The sequence below is a fragment of the Ascaphus truei genome, chromosome 14 (assembly GCF_040206685.1).
Source record: "Ascaphus truei isolate aAscTru1 chromosome 14, aAscTru1.hap1, whole genome shotgun sequence".
In the NCBI taxonomy this organism is placed as follows: Eukaryota; Metazoa; Chordata; class Amphibia; order Anura; family Ascaphidae; genus Ascaphus; species Ascaphus truei.
Window position 1 is genome coordinate 8,431,340 of NC_134496.1, and position 23,998 is coordinate 8,455,337.

A 23,998-nucleotide genomic window follows, 5' to 3' on the forward strand; every position below is an offset into this window, starting at 1 on the left:
GATTGAGTCACCTGTGCTGAAGCTGGGACTGAGACACTTGTGCTGAATTGGGGATACATGTTTTTTTGGGGGGGAGGGGTCATGAGGACTGGAGATGAGCACCACTGTTCTAAATAACCCACCAAGGGATGCCACAATCACGCAGACTGGACGGCGGCCTGGAAGCTGAGCGTGTGGTCCTGCACTACTTTGAGTGTTCCCGATGGAACACAGGTGTCAGGGGTATTCCACGTCCCCTATGTAAAGATAGCTCACAACCTATGGATTGCCAATGTACTGGATATAAAAACAAAAACACTAAGATATTAAATATGTAACCAAGTGCAAGAGAAATAGGTGATGGCTTAATATATGGCATCTAATAACAGGGCATACAGAATCATACATTATATAATAAAAAGATATTTAAGCAGCAAAACATGTATGATTTTTATTTTTTTATTGCAGGATTGAAGCAGGGAGTCTACAGAAATGACCTGCGTTAATGTCAGCTCCGGGGGCCCCTAATCCTAGAGATACTTACCTCAGGAGCGTTGTCGGTATCTGTGGAGTTTAAATGTCCAGTTCACGTGGGCCAATACAAAGCCGCAACAGATGACGCGACGCAAGAAATTTAAAGCTGCCATTTCGTTAGGCCAACAAGCTCCCTGGCTGCAGAGATACCGGCAGCCCCTATTGATTGGTAATGTAACGTTAAAGATTGTATCTGTCAGCTCTGTTCCCTTCAGGGACTGAAAAGGTTAAAGCGATGTGTGTCAGCTTTATTCTGCTCAGGGATTTAAATAGTGACATATTTCAGCTTCAAGTTTTAGACCAGTTGTCTTAATATGTCATCTACACGAGAAGTGAGACCACCAAGCCTTATTTGACCCCATTAAATAGCTGTTGCTCAGCAGTAAAATGTTTTACAGAAAAGGCATTTTTAAAGGTTACATGTAAATTTAGATGTTTAATCTATATATTAGAACTCAGTTTGTAACAGATGTAATGAACGCACAACGGCTTTACGTATAAAAGACCGCTCCGTCCACATATTAAATCAGTTGTAAGAAACCAGTATCCCTTGTGTTCCTGTTTTCTTGCACTCCGGGCTCGTAACCATCATATCCGAGACCAGAAGCATATAGCAGGGCCGTGGAAAAGCTCCCCGGTCGTGGTGTGTGGTGGTGTGTGTGTGTGTGTGTGTGTGTGGTGGTGGTGTGTGGTGGTGTGTGTGTGGTGGTGGTGTGTGGTGTGTGTGTAGAGGGAGAAAGGGGGTGGCCCGGGATTAAAGGGGTTACACCCCATTTGGCCATCCCCTGACCTCACCAGGGAGACAAGGTGTAATCTGGGCTAAGACCCAGAACTGTGATTTAACTCCTGTAATGACATGTAAATGTGTATTCCCCTGTTCCGTTGTAACATCTGGTTTAGGCAGTGTCTGCATCACACACACACTAGCATCCATCCGGGAGCACAAGGGTTAATAGTCCTTTAATGATTATAGCTCTTTGTGTAAATTTTCCCGCCTTTTCAGGCACCATTTTGCAGGGTCCATAGGCCGCCATTGGGACTCCATGTGTTTCAATGGCGAATCTTGCTGTTTTGGCCCTGTTTCCTGAGAAGACCAGCAGATGGCGTCCGAGAGAAAGAGCGGCGGTTTCCCATTGAAAGTCAATGGGCTCATTGACTTCAATGGAGAATCCTCGAAAGACCTTTCCAGGAACGAGTTGGCTGCCGTCCAAAACGCTTAACCGCAAAGCGGATACATTTTCAATAGGAGAGCTTTGATCACTAACAGGTCAAGTTCAACGACAAGTGGCGTGGGAATAAACAGTTCTAGGGCACCTAGAAATAAAATTATTTCTGTCCCTAGTTCCTAGACCTCCCCCCACTCGACCACAACCGGGTCCCCGTATCCTGGACCCCCGATAAGGGTCGAACCGAGAAGAGCGGGCCGCGCCATAGGTTCCAATGGCGGCGGCAGAAACAGCTCGAGAAAACGACTAAGTGTGAAAAGCTGAAAATTGGTTATCCATAGCACCGGTTCCGGAGGGCCCAGGGAATCAGGGTTTGGGGTATCTGTAGCCACTGCTCCGGCATCGCTGCAGAACCATCCTTGACCCGCTTGGACCAACCCGACGGAGTATGGACCCCCTTCAAAGTTCGGGGCTTTTCCCATAGACTCCAATGGCGGCCAAAACCCATTGACCGGCTACGGTGGAAAAACTCCATTGACTTCAACAGCGGCATCGCCCCATTGAAAGTCTATGGCGGGGATTCCCATAGCCGCCAACGGCGGCGGTTTGCCATTGAAAGTCTATGGCGCCGAAGCCCGTGGTTTTCAATGGGGATTTAGTGAAAAACCGAGATTTTTTTTAGCGGAGATTTTTACAATAAAATAAGAAACGGTTTAAAGTGTATTTGTGTATCTCCGGTTTCCCAGGTGGTAGCAGATCGCAAATTGGACCATAGGGTGACCCACTTCCGGCATTGAGAACTGGGAAGTTTGGACCTGCTTTACCCAAAGGAACCGGATATTTTAATATGTTTATGTTTTATCTTTCATACTGTGTTCCAAGGTGTGGGTAAAACCAAGAGGAAATTCCTTTGCATACCAGGGTAGCATATGGCGAGAAAGGGGACCCAATGTCTAGGACTTAAGTATGGTTCAAAGGATTTTGTCACCTCCACCGTTTGTTTGAGGGTGGAGATTACTCAAACCAGAGCAGTCTTCAAGTGTTCCATTTTCACACCTCACAACAAAGGTTTTCCTGCCAGGACTCCAAATGGGTAGACTGGCTGGCATTCCAGATGCAAATGTGGGGCTACAGAAATGAGACCCCAGAGCTCTACTACGCATGTACCAACTAGCAGGGGGGCATGTGTCAAAATGTGTTCCCACGTTAATGAGTGGCTAGAATTAATTGAAAACCAATCCACTGTACTCAATGTTAAGGATGGGGCACAAAAGGTTTATAAACTGATGTCCACCCTGTATCCTTTATCATCTGAATGCTACCTGATTGCGAGAGAATTGCTATGCTTCATACTTCTCATTCCCCAACCCCAAAGTAAGTGTACTTCTTGTTTGTTACTGTATTATTCGTGTGTTCACTTATCCAAAGGAATAAATATACTTTATTATATCTAAGACTCGTTCAGTTCAACCCATTGATTTGTGTAACCTTTAATACCTGTGACAGGCTATCGTCACAGTGTGTGTGGGCTGTGTGTGTGTGTGTGGGGTGTGTGTGGGGTGTGTGTGGGGTGTGTGTGGGGTGTGTGTGGTGTGTGTGGGGTGTGTGTGGGGTGTGTGTGGGGTGTGTGTGGGGTGTGTGTGGGGTGTGTGTGTGTGGGGTGTGTGTGGGGTGTGTGTGTGTGGGGTGTGTGTGGGGTGTGTGTGTGGTGTGTGTGTGGGGTGTGTGTGTGGGGTGTGTGTGGGGTGTGTGTGGGGTGTGTGTGTGGGGTGTGTGTGTGGGGTGTGTGTGGGGTGTGTGTGGGGTGTGTGTGTGGGGTGTGTGTGGGGTGTGTGTGGGGTGTGTGGTGTGTGTGTGTGGGGTGTGTGTGTGTGGTGTGTGTGTGTGGGGTGTGTGTGGTGTGTGTGGTGTGTGTGTGTGGTGTGTGTGGGGTGTGTGTGTGGTGTGTGTGGTGTGTGTGGGGTGTGTGTGGGGTGTGTGTGTGGGGTGTGTGTGGGGTGTGTGTGGGGGGTGTGTGTGGTGTGTGTGTGTGTGGTGTGTGGTGTGTGTGTGTGGGGTGTGTGTGGGGTGTGTGTGGTGTGTGTGGGGTGTGTGTGGGGTGTGTGTGGGGTGTGTGTGGGGTGTGTGTGGGGTGTGTGTGGGGTGTGTGTGGGGTGTGTGTGGGGTGTGTGTGTGGGGTGTGTGTGGGGTGTGTGTGTGGGGTGTGTGTGTGGGGTGTGTGTGTGGGGTGTGTGTGGGGTGTGTGTGTGGGGTGTGTGTGTGTGGTGTGTGTGTGTGGTGTGTGTGTGTGTGGGGTGTGTGTGGGGTGTGGGTGTGTGGGGTGGGTGTGTGGGGTGTGTGTGTGGGGTGTGTGTGTGGGGTGGGTGTGTGGGGTGTGTGGGGTGTGTGGGGTGTGTGGGGTGTGTGGGGTGTGGTGTGTGTGTGGTGTGTGGTGTGTGTGTGGGTGTGTGTGGGGGTGTGGTGTGTGGGGTGTGTGTGGTGTGTGTGGGTGTGTGGTGTGTGTGGGTGTGTGGTGTGTGTGGGTGTGTGGTGTGTGGGTTTGGTGTGTGGGTGTGGTGTGTGGGTGTGGGTGTGGTGTGTGGTGTGTGGGTGTGGGGTGTGTGGGGGGGGGGGGGGGGGGGGTGGGGGGTGGGTGGGTGTGGGTGTGTGTGGGGTGTGGGGGTGTGTGTGGGGTGTGTGTGGTGTGTGTCAGGTGTGTGGGGGGGGGGGTGGGTGGGTGTGTGTTGTGTGTGTTTGTTGTGTGTGTGGGGGGGGGAGGTGTGGGGGGGGAGGTGTAGGGGGGGTGTGTGTGGTGTGTGGTGTGTGTGGGTGTGTGTGGGTGTGGTGTGTGTGGGTGTGGTGTGTGTGGGTGTGGTGTGTGTGGGTGTGGTGTGTGTGGGTGTGGTGTGAGTGGGTGTGGTGTGTGTGGGTGTGGTGTGTGTGGGTGTGGTGTGTGTGGGGTGTGTGGTGTGTGTGGGTGTGGTGTGTGTGGGTGTGGTGTGTGTGGGTGTGGTGTGTGTGGGTGTGGTGTGTGGGGTGTGGGGGGGGGGGGGTGTTGTGGGGGGGGGTGTGGTGTGTGGGTGTGGTGTGTGGGTGTGGTGTGTGGGTGTGGGTGTGGTGTGAGGGTGTGGTGTGTGGTGTGAGGGTGTGGTGTGTGGTGTGAGGGTGTGGTGTGTGGTGTGTGTGGTGTGTGTGGTGTGTGTGGTGTGTGTGGTGTGTGTGGTGTGTGTGGTGTGTGTGGTGTGTGTGGTGTGTGTGGTGTGTGTGGTGTGTGTGGTGTGTGTAAAGTTGCCTACCCCAGGTCTGATCAAGTATATTGGACCTAACAGGTAAGTAAGTATCCTCTGGAAGCAGGGGTTCCTCAAAGCTGTAATTAACACAGCTCAATCCTCTAATGAAAAAATATAACATTGTGCAGTGCTACCGTTGTGCAGCTTTAAACCATGGTGTCTGAAAAAATAGATTATAATGTATGGATCTATAAAAATATGTAAATATCTGCAAACCTTTATTTGAAATGAAGAATATCGATAAAAATATATAAAAATGTATATGCAATGCGTATTAAAAAAAAGCCTAAAGAGAAAACTCTAAAAAACAGCAATTTATAAACAGGCAGAAAGTAAATGTCTATATTTTGCCCATAAGGGGTCATAGTTTGGTGACTGTATCTATAATGTCTCTGACAATTTAATAAACCTATTCCCATAACACCACCCTCCCCCCCCCCCCCTCCTCGGACCACAAGATGCACAGTCCCGTCCTTTGACTCAAAAACCCCAGGGGGTGGGGGGTTTGTGTGTCTCGGAAAAATGTTTGGAAACACAGTTGAAGGAAACAGCTCGATATTTCTCCTTTGCTCAAAAAGGCTATCTTGTTTAAATGCTCTCACTGTCCTCCCCACGTACTGGAGTTTATACAGGCATTACAGAACGTAGACTACTTAAGTATTTATATATATCTTTATTTCTATTGCCCCAAAAGTGTCCTCAGCACTTCTCAAAGACAATACAGTACATTATAATACAAAAATACAGCTAAGTGAGACAATAGGAAAGGAAATCCTTGCCCCGGAGAGCTTACAATCTAAGTGGTATGCTGGGAGACTTACAGAGACAGCAGGTGAGGGAATAAGTGCAGTAGATGGCAATGCTTGGCAACAACGGTTGGTATTGTATGTCTTTATTTATATAGTTCCATTAATACACATAGCGCTTCACAGTAGTAATACACATGGTAATCACACAAATAACATAATATAAATAACAGGTCATGGGAATAAGTGCTTCAGACATAGAAGTAACATTAAGGAAGAGTCCCTGCTCCGAGGAGCTTACAATCTAATTGGTGGGTAGGGAGAACGTACAGAGACAATAGGATTGAATTCTGGTAAGCGCATCTGCAAGGGGCCAAACTTTATGGATCATGTGTCCAGAATTATCCACAGTGGTATTCATATGCTTCTTTAAGCAAGTGTGTCTTAAGGTGGGTCTTACAGGTGGATAGAGAGGGTACTAGTCGGGTATTGAGGGGAAGGGCATTCCAGAGGTGTGGGGCAGTCAGTGAGAAAAGTTTAAGGCAGGAGAGGGCTTTAGATATAAAGGGTGTAGAAAGAAGACATCCTTGAGCAGAACGCAAGAGTCGGGATGGTGCATAGCGAGAAATTAGGGCCGAGATGTAAGGAGGGGCAGAAGAGTGTAAAGCTTTAAAAGTGAGGAGAATAGAGTGAGATGCAGGATTTGATCGGAAGTCAGGAGCGGGATTTCAGGAGGAGAGACAGATTTAGGAAAGAGCAGAGCAATTCTGGCAACAGCGTTTAGGATAGGTTGTGGGGGGAGACAGGTGAGAGGCAGGAAGGCGGGACAGCAGGAGGTTACAGTAATCAAGACGGGAAAGAATGAGGGCCCGAGTCAGAGTTTTAGCAGTCGAGCAACAGAGGAAGGACAGAGATATTGCGGAGGAAAAAGCAACAGGTTTTAGAAACGTTTAGAATGTGAGAGGAGAATGTGAGAGAGGAGTCGAGTGTGACCCCTAGGCAGCGTGCTTGGGCTACTGGGTGAATGATGGTACTTCCAACAGTAATGTGGAAGGCGGTAGTAGAGCCAGGTTTGGGAGGAAGTATGAGGAGCTCTGTTTTTGCCATCTTAAGTTTAAGGCGGCGGAGAACCATCCAGGATGATAATCGCAGAGACATTCAGAAACTTTGGTTTGTACAGCAGGTGTAAGGTCAGGGGTTGAAAAGTAAATTTGTGTGTCGTCAGCAGAGAGGCGATATTTAAACCCAAGAGATGTTATTAGGTCACCTGATGTGACTGTGGGTAAGGGACAGTAGCCATGTATCCAGGCTATTGGAATGCTTCTTTTGCGATGTAAATTTTAAGGTTGGTCAGTATTAAATTTGATGGGTTAATACCATTAGCAGAGAAAGAGGTGGCAGGGAGGCGTGAGTGAGAGCAGTGGTGTATATGGCTGGGTCCAGGATTAGGAGAGATATCCCCAGCATCAAGGAGGAGGAGAGAGAAAGAAGGTGAATAGAGGATTTGTGAGGGTGCTTTTAATTTAGTGGTGTTGAAGTTGTTTGGGAAAGGTGCGTGTAAAAGTGGTCCTAAAATTGATAAACTATTTTATTTAATAGGTCTCTGCAGTATGTGATAAGAAAATTTCTTTTTTGTTCACCATATTGATGTAGCTACTGGTGGTACATACCTGATGGCCACACTTCTTATATTCTAGGGGAGCCACGGTATCCTATTTGATACACTTGTTTTCTTCAACACCGTAAGAGCTAGTACAGTGGGTATAGGTAAGTATGGGTCAATCTTTTGGTCAAAAAAAACATTTCAAGCCTGCAACCACATCAAGGTATGTATACTTAAACTTATAAGAAAAAAATATATATCTAAAAAAAAAACAAAACAAAAAAAAAAAACACAGTGCGCACGACACACACACACACACACACACACACACACACACACCAATGATCTTCCAGGTTTTGGGGTTGCAGCCACTTCTCCACATTTCTCTAACAACATTTCTGATTTAATTCTCCCATTTAACTTTTGGTTGTCACCTTGGTCTTTTGATAATCCTTAGAATACAGTCAAATACCATGCCTATCCAACGATGGTAATTGCAATATATCTGGCCTACTGCCTTTTCTTTTAATCTCTTCGCCCTTGTGGTGGCAGACTTGTTTGGTTTCGAACTCTTTCATTCGCTTTCCTGTCTCTTCGGGTAATACCCAGCATACGTCTCCTCCATATTTGTCGGAGTTGTATGAAGCACGTTCGCATTTATGGGCTAAATTTTGCATCCATACGCGAGCACAGGCAGGATACACTGGCAAGGAGAAATTACTCTCGTTGGACAAAGGTGATACTCTATTGGATTCCAAGGAAAATGAAAAGACCAAGATGACGATCAAAAGAAAGGGAGGATGAAATTAGAAAATTGCTGGAGCGATGTGAAGGAGAGGCTTGCAACTGCAGTACTGGTTAGAACCTTGGGGAGGACTTCCTCCATCAATGGATTGACACGTGCTGAAGATTGATGATGAGATAGAGACACACACACACACGTTTAAGTGTCTTGTAGTAAACTAAAACTGACCCACTACACTGTCAGATTGTACTGCCCTTTTATGTCATATTATGCATAGCCCAGCCATAGTAATATTGGAATGCAAGAGTTCCAACATTGAACTCTGTAACACAAACGCATTTGAATCTAAGTGTGAGCCGAATACCTCAAATGGTCTTCATCAAGTTTGCCCAGTGCTTAAGAGGGCCTATTAATAAATATTATGAATGTGCAATACTGCTACTCGTTCAGGGCTCACTAAGGGAGCCAAGAGAAGCTAATTGGCAGCCATATTTAACCCATTTTTAGCTCCTCTGGGAGTAAAGATGGGGAAGGGGGGTGGGAGAGAGGATTTTAGGCTTTCGGGAAAAAATATGAAGATGATACTTTAAAAGAATGAAATGTAATCCAACTAATTATAATCTTAGAAATAAAATTAAAAAATTCTAATAAAATGCCTCTACCTTCTACCTAATATTTACAATGGACTAACTTGTATAGAGGAATCTGCTAATCGCTCAAAAACCAATTGTGAACTAATTTTGTGATTCACAATGTCAGTCCTCAAAGCTCCCCACACATCCTCAACAACTACACACCAACAATAACCCTTTAGAAGAAATATTGATCACAGAATCTTGTTTTCTTGGGGTATAGGAGGTTAACGTAAACAGCCGCCACTTCGAAACAGCTCAGTATAAATCCGAATTAATAACTGCAGAAGATTTTTCACCCCAAAAATATATTGTGCATTTTGTGGTGTCCACTATCCTGTGTTATATATTTGGACCTCAACTCACCAATCTGGTCTAACTCGTGCAGTCCTCTACACATTGTCTGAAGAAAAACAAATAAAAGACAACTGCATGGCTCATTACATAGATAACAGCAATTTTACCAAGAGCGATCATTCTATAAAACCAAAAATCTAGGTTCACATCATGCTCTGTTCTACTATATCAGGAGTGACCAACTCCAGTCCTCAAGGGCCATCAACAGGTCTGGTTTTAAGGATATTCTTGCTTCAGCACAGGTGGTGCCATCAGTGGCTCAGTCGTTTATTGAGCCACCTATGGTCCATAAACACCGTGGGTTAGTGTCAGATAGAGACTGAGCCACCTGTGCTGATGCAGTAAAAACCCGACCTGTTGGTGGCCCTCGAGGACTGGAGTTGGCCGTCCCTGCACTATACTAATGCCCCATTAGAACCCACATAGAAGCTTCTTCACTAATGGTTGGGTACAGATGTAGCCATCCTTACAACCTTTGGTGCGGCAACCAAAACTCCAGAAGAATGCAACGCTGAGGGAGGTCCCTGCAGCGATGGTGCTGCAGGGGTGGGGGTGGGGGTCTATTCCTTTCAATCCCCCCCCCCCCCTCCCCTCCCACAGCGTTAATTTTGCCGGGCTGCAATGATCGCAGACACGGTGCCAAAAACAGTAATGACAGCTACATCTGTCTATATTTCATCATCAGGTCAGCTTCAGATAATTGCTTTAGACTGTCCTTGTGCACTGGATAAGGCTTTGGTTGGCCCAAGAGGAGAAACGCAATAAATAATGCACTATACAGACTTCATTGCTTATGCCAGAGAGGAAGAAATACATGTTGATTAGCCTGGAAGGGACACACAAAAGGTGCTGGGTCCTGTTACAGAATGAGACATCAGTGGTGGGTAACCTGAGCTAGTGGAAGGATAACATGTATAATCCAGCAGGCTAAATAACCGCTTTGCCGAGGTGAGAAGCCAAAATACCATCTTAAAAACTTTTTAAAAAATAAATACTTTGGATATCAAGCATAAATTAATTTGGAAAATCCACATCCGTATAACAATCTAAGAAAAAAGTATATGTAGTTTCAGAAAATATCAGTTGGAAGGAAGCATTATGGATACACTATATACATATTATATAAAGGAGCAATCCAAGCAATATCCTACATGTTTTTTTATTAAATAAATCAGCTCAGTAATATTGGATAATACTTCAAACCTATTTTAAAATTCAAATCTTAATGCTATTTTTGAGTTTTTATATACTAAGCATCTTCCGCAGCACACTTCCCCCTCAGTGTAAAATCTATGTAACACTTTCCTGTTTTTGATAATTTGTTGCCAATATTTCCAGTAGTTTGAGCTACAAACTGTAACAGTCGCTAATTTTACCTTTGCAAGAATACATAGTAGCTGCTGAGTTACACTGACTGAAGGATTGATAGACACTGAAAGACAGCTATTTAGTGAACCCTGGGGAACAGAATTTTGCTGATTGATCACAGGTGAACGAATCGGCAGTTTAGGCAAGTAGTTTTCAAAAAAAGGTCAAAGACTGCATATGTTTTTTTTTTTTTTTTAACTGCTTGGATTGCCTCTTTAAACGCCAGAGACTGCCTGGTTGATAGAAACGATTATGGAAAAGAGAAAAAAGGAAACAAATTAGGGGAGGAAACGCAAATTAAAAAACAGTGGTGCGTTTATTAGATTAATCCCATGCAGACGTTCTATTATACCAAGGTTATTATACCAAGGTTATTATATCAAGGTTATTATACCAAGGTTATTATACCAAGGTTATTATACCAAGGTTGCCAACAGCAAGTTATACAATCAGAAGTTAGTCAGTATCATACTGCGGACATGGTGCTTTCTGGCTGCTCTGCAAGTTTGATTATACCTCGCCAGGTGAAACTGGTGCTCAAAATGCCATCTCTGCGAAAGATTACACACCGAAACCTCATTACATAAACATTCATCCGATGGGACATTCAAATTCTTACAAAGGATTAGCTATTAAAATCCTAATCCCAGTAAAATGGTTCAAATTGACACGTGCTCATTTGGATGTCATTACCCAGAATCCCTGGCTGCAGTGGAAGCACTGTTTGCTACATGATAATGGGGAGACAGGGTCGTAGACATGAAAATGTACCACAAGAGGTATTTTTATTTTATTTATTTTTTTACAGGGCTTCAAAGTGTGTGTGAAAAAAAAGTCGCCCTGCTGAAACGCGCACCTAAAGTGGAGAACGCCACTGTCTGATTGCATGATCGATAACGCATTGAAGTAGCAGCTCCCACTCATGAACGATACGTTGTTTTAATCATTTGCGTTTTCGGCCCTCCAAACGACCATCCTTGATCAGGAAACAATTCCTGGTAAAACATTTTATAAATAAAATAAAGTGGGATTAGCGCTTTAAGGCTGCGCTTATAGTGCCGGCGACGATCGCTGTAAAATTACATAGAGATTACTTACAGCTATCAAGCCGTCGCGTTTACTATAAGCGCACACGGCAATGCATGTGTTTTGCCGTGACGTCGCCGCCATCACTATAAGCGTAGCTTTAGAAGTACGATGCTGCATAATCATGCTGAATATCCCTATAGACTTCCAGCCCTCCAAAAAGCTGTCTCTATATGGCAGAACAAACAAACATATTGTAAGATATTAAAGCTGCCAAAGAAGTTTGACCACCAGGCAATAAATAAGTGTGCGCACACAATTGCGCAGGGTTAGGGCTCATTACCACGTCCAATATAAAGCCGCAATGTCATCATCTCGCAGAACGGCTTAGAGAGAGAGACAACTACCCGAATCAGTTAAGCGTTAAAAAAAAATAATAATAATAATAATTGCAAGCAATATGGATGGTGGAAAATTCAGTGCTCCCTCCGTCTTAAAGGAAAAAAAATTATTTGGATGGTGAGCAGTCACATTTAGACCCACATGTGAAACGCTGCCCTAAATTAAACGTCTTAATACACGGTACAACATTTCAGGGAGTATTTTAGGAAGTTTGTATTATACGACACTCGTCTAACTCAGCGGGATCAAAGTATAATCAGGGAGAATGTAAAGAGCCATCTTCTCCTTTGAAAATGAGGTTGGGAAGGAAAAGTACTGAAATAAAACAATACAAAGAAAACAGAAGAGTACGGGCAGTCCTCGGTTATCCAACAGAAGTAGCGTTGGATAGTGAAACCGTTGTAAAGCGAGTCCCATGTTAATCAGTGGCAGTGAGCGTCTGATAACGCATTCAGGCCTTGGAAAATGGCCCAAAGGGTTGCATTGTAAAGCGTCGGATATGCCATCTGTTGTAAAGTGAAACGTTGGATAGCCAGTACCAACTGTACCAGTATAGCCTCACTTTAATTTGCTTTCAGTACAGATGCAGGCTCAAATTCGAGACAAACTAACCTAAATCTGTCTAATCCTTTTGCGTTTCGAGCAGCTTGCAAATGATTTGCAAGCGAAATCATTTAACCTGTTATAAAAAATAGCCGTGTATGTAGAACTCTACATAGTACAGTAATACAGGCAATGGGACTTGTAAATGTATCTACATGTATACTTCGTAAGTGTCCAGCCATCTGTCCTACAACGTTTTTGCTACCCGGCCAAGACGCACATCAATGAAAAGCACTTCCCAAGGAAACTGTCAGATTTTTACATTACAGTTCCAAAAAGTAACCCCTATGTGCCATTTAAGTTTTCACACTCCCATCAATGGGCTGTATTTATTCCAGTGCCCCTGTCTGAAAGTCTTAGACATTACTTCAAACCTTAGAAGTAAACAAAAAAGTACTTTAAAAAAAAAGGGAACAATTCACCGCGACCAGCCGGCCTTTTTTTAAATTGTATTTCTTTTTAGAGGATTAGAACTGGAGTGAGGGTTGAGACACGCTTTATTCAGCTGCGGGTCTCGCCCGCCCCGGATACTTACTGGTGATGTTACTGGTATTACCTCCTGCTTAATAAAGGGGATTTAAATGGCTGTCCAATAGGAATCCACAATGGATTTTGTTGCGGCTTACGATTGGCTTGAGATTTAGCAGCCATCTTGTTTCCCCTGGAGAGAGGTTTAAAATCGAGTAACTTCACCAGTAAGTCTCCCAGGAAACAGGGGCTCTACAGAGATGAATATAGTGTGGTTTGGGGCCCTGGAGGACCTTTATAAAATAACACGTGTAGCAGGAGGGAGGGGAAATACGCCTTCAATATATCTTAGACTATGCTTATACCAGATGCCGCTGAGCGACAGCGTGATCCGGTGATGTCCCCCTCACGCTGCTGCCGAGCGGCATCTGAACAAGGAGAGGAGACAAGGAGGCGTGGCCATGAGCGATTCACTGAAGCGCTCACGTGACCATCGTCTGCCAATAACAAATTGCTCTGTCTGCTCACCAGTCTGCCGCCCTGCAGCTCCAGGCAGCGCGCACATCGCTCAAGGCATGTTTACTTAAATTGGATTTATGCCACACGACGCCACCGGCGTTTTTGGGTATAATCACGGCCTTAGATTCTAATCACATTATTACATCCTGCTCGTGTGCAGACCGTGCTAGTGTAAAACAGTAACACAGAAACAAAAGCACCAGGCATAAAAGTAATGACTGGGAGAAGGGAACCAATTCCTCTTCAGACTTCACACAATGTAACAGAAGCATCCATTCTCTCGGGTGAGGGGGACAGAGAAGCGCTGTGCTTGCCACACGCAACCTATTGAAAAAGCCTAAACCGCTAATAAGAGACAATGCAGCCAGGGCCAGTGAGGCATCCGGCTTAACATAACCGACTGGCTTTCTAACAATAACCAGATATTGCAGCTGCAGAGAGCTTCAGCAATACTGAATCAAAGGGGCACCCGGTGAAAGTAAAAGCGAAAGACTGGGCCTCATATGACTGATGAAGCACACAGGCTTCCACCTCGCTGCTGGGCTCGAGTGCGAGACTAGAATAGGAAGCGTAATCAAGCACTTTAGGCCTTGCCCCCGCTGCCTACTACAGCGTCCGCTGCGCGCACGAGAGCCCTCCACGCAATGGCGCCGGTCCCGCTGCGAGGGGGGGCCGCAGCGCTCGCGCGAGAGCTACTCCTGCTCTCAATAGAATTGAGTGCAGGACTCGCGTCGAGCGATTAGGCACACGCCCCGGCGGTTCAGCCAATGAGGGCGAACCTGCCGGGTGACGTCATGGCCGCGCCCCCGTCACTCCCCCGCCACGCCCCCCGGTCTCTCCTCCTGCAGTGAGCTGCAGACTGGGGAATCGGCTGAACGCGCAGCCAAAAGCGCGGGCGCGCATTACAGCGTCGTGACCGGGGCCTTAGCCTCAGGCAGAGTCCCCGGTGGTCACGGGGGAGGGGATTGTGTGAAAGTTTGGATGTGAGAGACATTGTAGAGCAGGAGTGGCCAACTCCAGTCCTCAAGGGCCACCAACAGGTCAGGTTAAAGCTGCAGTTCAGTCTTTTTATTTATTTTTTTACTTCAATAGTTTCATGTGGGCAATCTCTAATTACCTAAAGAACTGTATAGCTGCAGGTCAATTCGTTCTCCATGTATTGATAGGCGAAATTTGGTGACATCTTTAGATATGGGATATGTTTTTATTTGCTTCTGTCAGTCAGTGGAAGCTCATGAATATTCATGAGCACTCCTGCACTGACATGTGCTAGAGGGAGGGCAGGGCTGACAAAGGGGTGTGCCAAGGCTTGTGATAGGACATGAAGGGGCAGTGCCTTAGCAAATGCTTGTTAAAATAGAATACAAGAAAATTAGTCTTTCAAAGACGTTTTTTTAAAAACAGAAAATGCTAAAAGTATTTTTTCTTACTACAGAACTGATTTATTAAAAAAAACACGCATGCAGGATATTGACTGAACTGCAGCTTTAAGGATATACCTGCTTCAGCACAAGTCGTTGACTGAACCACTAATTGAGCCACCTGTGCATTAGCAGGTATATCGATAAAACCTGACCTGTTGGTGGCCCTTGATGACTGGAGTTAGCCAACCCTGTTGTAGAACGAGACTGACCCCATCACGTGCTGGAGGAAGCAGGAACACAATGTGCCTTAAAACTCAAGAAAGTAAAGCACTTTTGGCCTTTAAATGGGATGAACCCCCCCACCCCCCCATTTGTGAGCTTGTCTTATTACATAACAATGCCCAGTGTTGCTGCTGCCTGTAGATCTGTAGTATCAGCAGCAGTAAAGAACAGCAGCACAACATTATAAAAAAAAATATATAAAGTATTATTTAAAATCACCCAGTTACAACATGACGAAGTCTCTATGAAGAAAGGGGAAGGTGCTATGTAACAATGTAACTATAGGGGCCAATACATGAGCACCAGCAGCGGGTGATTTCACAAATATATTTACTTTATATTTGATTAAGTTGTGCCGCTTTTTTTCTTCACTCCGCTATAGGTAGCACTAACGCCCCACAGGCTCAGCGCCTTCATGCTTTAAGGTTTATTTACTGCTGCTCTCATACCAGGGAACTGTTGATACGGCCACTGAGTATCAACAGCACTGCCCTCACTTTTAGAGAAGTACAGCTCAACCCCGTTATAGCGCAGTGCTTGGGGTCCAAGGAGGCACATCGAGTTATAAGCAGATAGCGTTACTAAATTTTATTTAGCAAGAATTGCACCCCTCAGAGGTTCCGCGGCCGCTGTAGGAGGGGGGAGAGCTGGGATAACTCTTCCGGCTGTCCCAGGCCTGGTGGCGCAGCAGCACCCCCACACAGGACTGACACCATCGGCAGCAGCTGGCAGCAGCTCTCTCCTCTCCCTGCTTCTGCCGTCAGCCGGAGAAAGGAAAATCAGCTCAGGGCAATCTCCTGAAGCTCAGCTGAAATGATCGGGAGAACGCGTGTACCTTTGCATGCGCCCACCAGAGGCTGCCCGATTGGACGGTTGCTAGGAGACGGCGTGACGCCTCAGCCTGTCCAGCACAGGCCGCTGGAGAGAGCAAAGGGAGGAGTGAGCCTCACTGTGCTGCTGAGATTCAACGCAACATCGTATTTGCCCGGGCACAGGAGGGATCCCACGAGCATCAACAAGAGCAGGACAGGGGAGTTATACAACAGAGGGAAGCCACGGAGTGACAGAGGCAGGGTACGGGTCATGTCTCTCCCAGCCTCCTTGCCTTTGGGTATTGTTATTACTTTTTGTGGCCGTCATATAATTAATTGAAAGGGCCGTGCTACGATTGGTTTGGGCAAGTGATTCATTCTGTTATGGTAAGTGATAATTGGGAGCCACACTCACATCGTGGTAAAAGCGGATTCACGTTGTAATGGGTCGCGCAATAAAAGCGTTGAGCTGTAATAAAGTAGGTAACGCTACAGGGCGTCCATCAGGGGAGTATGTGCTGCAATATTGAAGATTCTGATTTCAAATGAATAAGGCAGAGAGTTGAATTCCTACTTGAGGCGCTCGCACCTTCTCATTGGGAAGTAGAATATTGTCCTTCAGGACTTGCTGGCAGGATTCTACCACAGGCCACTGACGCGCCTGACAAATAAAGTACACTGGAAATAAAAAGCACGATATAAATACAGGTTACTAATGATTAGATAGATAGAACTGCAATAATCGTTTGCTTCTCCTCAAGCATTAGCACCATTAACCACAAGGCAAACAGATACGTCATTCCTGCTCATAAGCCACAAAAGCAGCATAGGCAGCACTGTAAATACGTGAAAGTGTGAAATGGAGAAAATAATACATCTTCAGACTAATGAATACCATATAATCATGTTGCTAGTGACACACACACACACACACACACACACACACACACACACACACACACACACACACACACACACAAAACAGGAAGACTCAGATTGAAACAAAAAGCAGCTTGATACAGTAACAAAAGGTATCTGGGTAATTTCTAATCGGGACTGGTTTATTTTTGTGTAGAAGCCACTTCTCTGTCAGTGTTAAAGAGGCCATCTTCATAATTTTTTTTTTTTTTAAATATAGGATTGAAGAAGCAGCGGTCTCCAGAGCGGACCCCAATAATTTCAGCTACAGGGACCCCATGCTTCTGGAGGTACTTGCCACTTCAGGGTTCACCATATTGTTGCTTTTCAAAGCTCTGGGGACCTGCGGGCCAATAGGAAGCCGTGACGTCATCAGGTACAGCTTCCTATTGGCCCATGTGACGAGGAAGCTGAAAACTGCCGAGATACCGGCAGCCCCTACAGAGATACGCATCTCCAGAAGCAGTGGTTCCCGGGAGCTGAAATTAATGGATCTCAGCTCCGGAGAACCCCTGCTTCAATCCCGTATTTGAAAATAAATTTTTTTTTAAAAATAATAATAAAAAACACACGTTTGAATTGCTGCTTCAAAGACCCGATCCCCTGAAAAGCTGTCGGATGTTCTGACTGCAGAAAACTGAATCCACCAGTCAATATGAATTTGGAAAAATCAAAAAAGTACTATGCCGGCGATAAGAATTCATCTTTTTCAGCAGATGGTTGTACAACAACTGACACAAGTTGTGGCTGAAAAAGTATAAGCTTAAAACAAAAATATAAACCCGACAGGAAATTGTAACCAAAAAAATCAGCACAATGGTTTTACTGCGTAATGGGTACAATTATACAATTTAAGGACAAAATAAATAGGAACATTGCTGAATATTTTTTTTAAAGGGCTTGGATTTTGGACCACACCTTGTCCCAGATATCATCATAATACTTTTACCTCCCTGACAATAAAGCTAGATAGACATTACATAACTGATCATGGATGTTGACACATGGCAAATGCAAAACAATTGGCCCGTAGCAAGTGATTTACTAAAACCAAAATGCACAGCATTGTACTCATTCCTAATGTGCTACTCAAGAGAAAGGTGCAGATCCTTTGTTCCAACTATATACAACGAGCAGATGTTACCATAACTAATGCCTTCCAATACATTCCCTGCCCAGTGTTACATGGTAATCTACTCGTATGCTTTAAAGCAGGGGTGCGCAAACCTTTGGCCCTGCGCCCCCGTATGTTCCCCCCCCCCCCCACCTGGTATCTTGCATCAAATGACGCCACGGGGTCACGTGACGCAATGTTGCGATGGCGACGCCGGAAGCCGTCGGGCAAAAGGTGAGTAAGAGGCCTTGCACACTTCTCGGCATTTCATTTAAATGCTTTGGGGGAAGAGTGCAAGAGGTCTGTAACCGCCGTGCCCCCCCAAAAAAATTATTGCGCCCTCCAGTTTAAAAACCCTTGCTTAAAAGCAGCAATTTCCCCTTAGCTCTAGAATCCTACATAGGTTTAACTCCTTTAGTTAGTATCTCCCCCTCGGTGCCTGTACTGTTCTTATAAACATGATTGGCTTAATCTCTAGCTTCTGATGGTACCATGGTAACCTTAAAGCCGTGATTATACCTAAAATCGCCCGGCGGCGTCGCATGGCGTGATGCTGCGTGACTGAAAAACAAAGAGCATGAATCCAATGAAACCAAACATACCTATCGCGACGGGCGTGCAGCCCCGAGCTGCAAAGCGGCAGACTGGTGAAGAGACATGAAAATGTGTTTTACCCAGGCGATGAGGGCGAACCGCTCATGGCCACGTCTCCGCCACTCGAGACAGCGCGAGGAGGACGTCACAGGATCGCGCTACCGCTCAGCGGCATCTGGTATAATCGTAGCCTTAGGCCGAGCTCATACACCTGCTTGCGAAAGTGCAAGCTCCTTACCCTGCCGGGCTACTGTAGCACAAGCGAAGTGCTCAGCGTTTCAGGAAATGGGGGGGCGTTGATATTACATCACAGAGCAGGTTCGCTGTGATTGGCTGAACCACTCACGTGACACGGCTGCCGCTTTAAGACAAATTTGTCTTTTCAGAACGTGGTCGCGCAAGCGTGCTCCGTTGTGTGCACACCCAGGAGCAGCTACAAGGGATCCTGCACTTTGTGCTTGGCGCGTGCACACCATCGCACCTAGTATAAGCACAGCCTTAGGGAAGGTCCATACTGCAGCAGACCACGCGGCTACATCTGCGTGGGGCGCGATCACATTGCCTAGTGGCATGTATCGCACGGACGCAAGCAGGACAGGGTTCCCGTTGCACAAGAAATCAGTTGAAACTGATTTCTTGACATGACAGGCAGGTCAAGTGAGCGGTTCTCCCAATGAGGGCAAACCAGCTGTGACACCCCTAGGCATGCCCCCCACGGCGCATCCAACATGGACACTAAACGCACCCGCTTCACGCGGGTGACGTCACAGCCTTACCCAGCGCGGGCGAAGGCTGTATGGCCTTAGCCTTAGACTACATTGGTCTACAGAGAGAGCGCGCCTTTGCAACCTCATGGGCAATTAATATTTGAAACACTTATAATCACCTGAACAAAGTATCAGATTTTAAATATAAAAACAGCCTTGGAAAGGGAGCAAGAAGAAATCCACAATAAATACAACGCAAAGAAAAATGGTGGCCAGTGTGGACGGCAGCTTTAATGCTAAATCTTACGTCAAGAGCACTGAATGAATAGTATTCAGTTGAATCTGTATTGGATATTAGTAAAAGTAATTCATTTTTTCTGACGACGCTTTCTCCATCACAGCTTTGACATGTTTGTATAGTCCTACCTAGAAGCTTCATTGGTGCTGTCCAATTGCAGATGCATTAGAAGTATGGTTTATCATCACGTAACTCAGGTAATGTGCATTCAACACCTTACAATTAATTACAAGTCTCTCCGTCAGATCTAGAATAGAGTTTAAATACATTTTTTTTTCTCGATTTAAATAAATAAGTTTCCAAAGATGACACACCAAAACAACTCTCCAACACAATAAATATCAAGCAAGCAGCACAGATCCCTGGGAAAATAAACGAGATTACGTGTTGGCTTTGTATTGAATCTCCATGACAATTCTACACACACACACACACACACACACACACAAAGAATAGCTTAGTTTTTACAATCATCAGTACTGTACAATCAGTATCTATGTTGCTGATAGGGCCTAGAGATTTTAATTTCATGAAATAACTTGAACAATAAAGGTGCTTTGCCCCCTGGCAGCAGAAAGGTTGACGAAGGATCTTATATATTACGTATGGGATAGATAGGATACTCACACTACAAGTATTATATAGGAGGATGAGAGGGCCATTATAAATGAGGGGTACACACACACTATAACAAGAGGGTAAAACCAGCAAATCACTATATATGAGCGTCTAACAATAAACAATCCCACAATGTGTCAGAGGAACAGCAGCCTCCCATGCAGGTTATAGTAATAATAAACTAATGCAGGTAATCAAAACTACAATGCAGCCAAGAATAATAACTATAATGCAGCTAATAATAAATAGCTACAATGCAGCTAATAATAAATAGCTATAATGCAGATAATAACAGTAGTAATAATAATAATAAATAGCTATAATGCAGCCAATAATAATAAATAGCTATAATGCAGCTAATAATAATAAATAGCTATAATGCAGCTAATAATAATGCAATACACAGTTATATATGAGGTGGTGAGACACAGAAGTCACAGGCCCATGTAAATAAGTGAGCGACCCCCCGCCCCCCGCCGCCCCTGTACAGGGACAATATAACCTGCGCATAGCGCCGATACTACACGGGAAGAGCCGCCCCCGATATTAAACACGCACCATCACACCGCATCCCCGCGTACTTTACTCACAGAGGACGTCACCTGACGGGGGGAGAAGCCAACTCACCGCGCTGGGGTCAGCGATGCCGGGAGGAAGAACAGGGGGTGTCCCAGTGATGATGGAGAGACGCACGAGGACACCGACGCGAGGTCACGTGCACACACAGACACTGTCCGCGCGCTGCAGCCGGTGGACTCCGCCGTGCGCGAGGGAGCACACGTTCGTGCGCGAGACTTAACCCCTTAGCCAATCAGCGTCCCCAGCCTCAGAGGTGTGACGCACCACCCTGCTCGGCCGCGCGCCTCCAACAACCTTCTGTCATTGAGGAGGGTTTGAGCGGCTCTCGGCGCTGATTGGGCAGCAGGAGGTGGCGCGTGGAGGGCTGGGAGCTCTGACATCACGGCGGGGGGCGGAGCGGGGTTATTAGAGGTCAGACAGAGGAATGTGCACTGCAGATCTGAATGTGAAGTGGCTATTCTCACAGAGGGGGTGTTCATGCGCGCGGGGCGCGGGGGCGCGTGGGCACGGGGGGGCGCGCGGGGCTTAATAAAGATGGGTAATGTTGATATAACCCCCAGAACTAATTTTGTGCTGTAAAATCCGCACAAAAGATTTGGGCGGTTTCAATCCGTGCGGGTTCGTCACAATCCCCCGCTGGAGACGGATTCGTAGAACCCAATCCGCCCATTCAGCTAAATAAGCCGCGCAACGCGTCGCTGCATCCGCGGATTGGGTTCTGCAAATCCGTCCGCGGGGTGTACGGGTAATAATAATAGAAAAATCTGCCCTTATTGACATTGTTCCGCTGAAATACCGACCGACCCGCTGCGGATCCAAATCCACCCCAAACATTCTCCCATCTCCACGTTGTAAGGCCGAGTCCATAGAAGGACAGGCCGCGCTGAGCCGTGCGGACGCTCCGCGCTGAGCCCCTGCATCCTCAATGAGGATGCCTTGAGAGGGGGCTCGCGAGCGTCCGCAGGCGTGCTGACCAGTTGGATTTTTCAGCCGACAGCCAAGCTGTTTTTCAGCGCGCTGTCGGCTGAAAACATCCAATCAGCGTGAAGCAGCGTCAACGTCACGACGCCGTGACGCTGACATCAGTGCGTCGCGGGCAATTGGCCCAGCGACGTCACTGCCCCACCTCCCCCCGCATCCCGATCGCGGCCGCTGGCTCGCCTGCATGTGCATGAAATCGCACAGCTTCAGCAGGCGAGCCTCAGCGTCAGCGCTGTTCAGCACGGCTCCCCCCCTCTATGGCCCCAGCCTAACTGTGGGGAACCCTGGGGTTCAGTGACAACATTAACAAGGGTCTGCAGCTGGTATTGCACTCGTCAAGACCCTATCATTTTATTTTCCGTGTTACTGAATGTAATCATTCAAAGGGGTTGTTAAATGTGACACTGTATTCTTTAAATTATGTATATTATATGCAACATGTGTAAAAATATATATATTTTAACATGAGATTTCTAAAGAAAATAGCTTTCCAGAGCATTCTCCAGCTATAGCTGTTAGGCCAGTGCAGTGCAGTTTGGGGGCATGCTGTGTCTGCCTATAAAAATATATATTTTAAATTGTATAGCGCTTACAGTGTACACAGCACTATACATAGAATATTTGCAGTCTCAGTCCCTGCCCCAGAGAGCTTGCAATCTATGTTTTTGGTGCCTGAGGTACAGGGAGGTAAGGTGACTTGCCCAAGGTCACAAGGAGCCAACACTGGGAATTAAGCCAGGCTCCCCTGCTTAAAGCTCAATTTATTGTTTTTAGAGTTTGTGCTGTTGCTCACTGAGCTGCTCCTTCAGCCCATAAGCAGGGTCCCTGCTTGTACCGGTTTCGCGCTACTATTGAATATGCTGTTTACACACACCTTGTCCTAAATTTCATCATAATACTTTTGCCTCCCTGACAATAAAGCTAGATAGACATTTAGCAGCGATTTCAGCAATTACATAACTGATCATGGATGTTGACACATGGCAAATGCAAAACAATTGGCCCGTAGCAAGTGATTTACTAAAACCAAAATGCACAGCATTGTACTCATTCCTAATGTGCTACTCAAGAGAAAGGTCCAGATCCTTTGTTCCAACTATATACAACGAGCAGATGTTACCATAACTAATGCCTTCCAATACATTCCCTGCCCAGTGTTACATGGTAATCTACTCGTATGCTTTAAAGCAGTATTCCCCCTACCCCTAGAATCCTATATAGGTTTTACTCATAAAAAGTTAGTATCTTCCCCTCTGAGCATATACTGCTATATAAAATAAATAATAATAATAATTGTATTGGAGTTTAATGAAGTCACAAGTATAGTGTTATCGACTGTCCTTGCAGTCTGATACAGTCACATAGAGGTTTCCCTCACGGTCCCGTAAGTATAGATACCTGATCGTTAATACGAGTTTAAAGCCTGCAAATCTGGGCTTGTATAGGTATCTAGTAACATCTGTGGATTCTTCTAAGGGTCCGTATCCACTGTCTAGAGTGGATGTTTAGTATATCCTTGAGTACTTCAATAATGGATAAAGACAAAACTGGTATCTCAGGTGAGCATAATGGTACCGGCATCCCCGTCTCAAATGCCCCAGATAAAGATGGGGTATCTATCATGACTGATGGTCACCCGTTGTTCAATATATAGTGCAGTGGGTGTTAACCCTTGGAATCTGGCATGGATATCTGGTGTGCTCCCTCTGTAGAAAGAGGACACGGCTTGATAGCGTTCCGTGTATATCAATTTATATCAATCAGTGTGGTTAGGTATCAGGGCAACTAGATCGCTGATCTTTATAGGTTCAGGGTGGTGTCTACCAAAGATCCCTTTTAAGGAAATAATGCATGTACTACCGTTGTAGTTTGTACTTGCGTTGCGGCTGAAAATGTTCCCGCATGTATCAGTATTGTTGCACATACTGTATAAAGGAAAAGGGTATCGGACGCGTCATGAAGCTGGTTCGCCTTCATTGGCTGAACCAGCTCATGTGACGCTGACATCACGCAGCAGTCGCCTGAGAAGACAACATTTATTGTCTTCTCAAAACACGTCAACGTGTTACGTCACCGGCCGGCGTGCAGGCACTTGGCTAACTACTATAGCGCAAGCACACTTACGCATTTAGTGACGCTGCCACTATAAGCTCGGCCTCAAGAAACAAAATGGAAGCCGCAGAGCCTCAGGCAGCCACACAACTAGTGGGTGATGTGCGATGATACTCTGTGGTAAAGATCACTACTTTTCTATGTACAAACCTCCATGTACCAATACTTTTTTGATTTACAAACTTACACCTCCGATTCCTAA

The 23,998-nt window shown here is 45.9% G+C and overlaps 1 protein-coding gene across 4 annotated transcripts in view; it reads right to left on the bottom strand.

The window, feature by feature from the left end:
- The window catches only part of ACSL3 (acyl-CoA synthetase long chain family member 3), a 98,521-nt gene extending 77,580 nt beyond the window's left edge, over positions 1–20,941 (bottom strand). The window contains exon 1 of one of the 4 annotated variants that reach the window (XM_075569669.1): positions 20,752–20,941. The gene's annotated coding sequence lies outside the window, so the exon portion shown is untranslated. The other 3 variants (XM_075569672.1, XM_075569670.1, XM_075569671.1) reach the window with 3 other exon arrangements.
- Between the last annotated feature and the right edge of the window lie 3,057 nt (positions 20,942–23,998).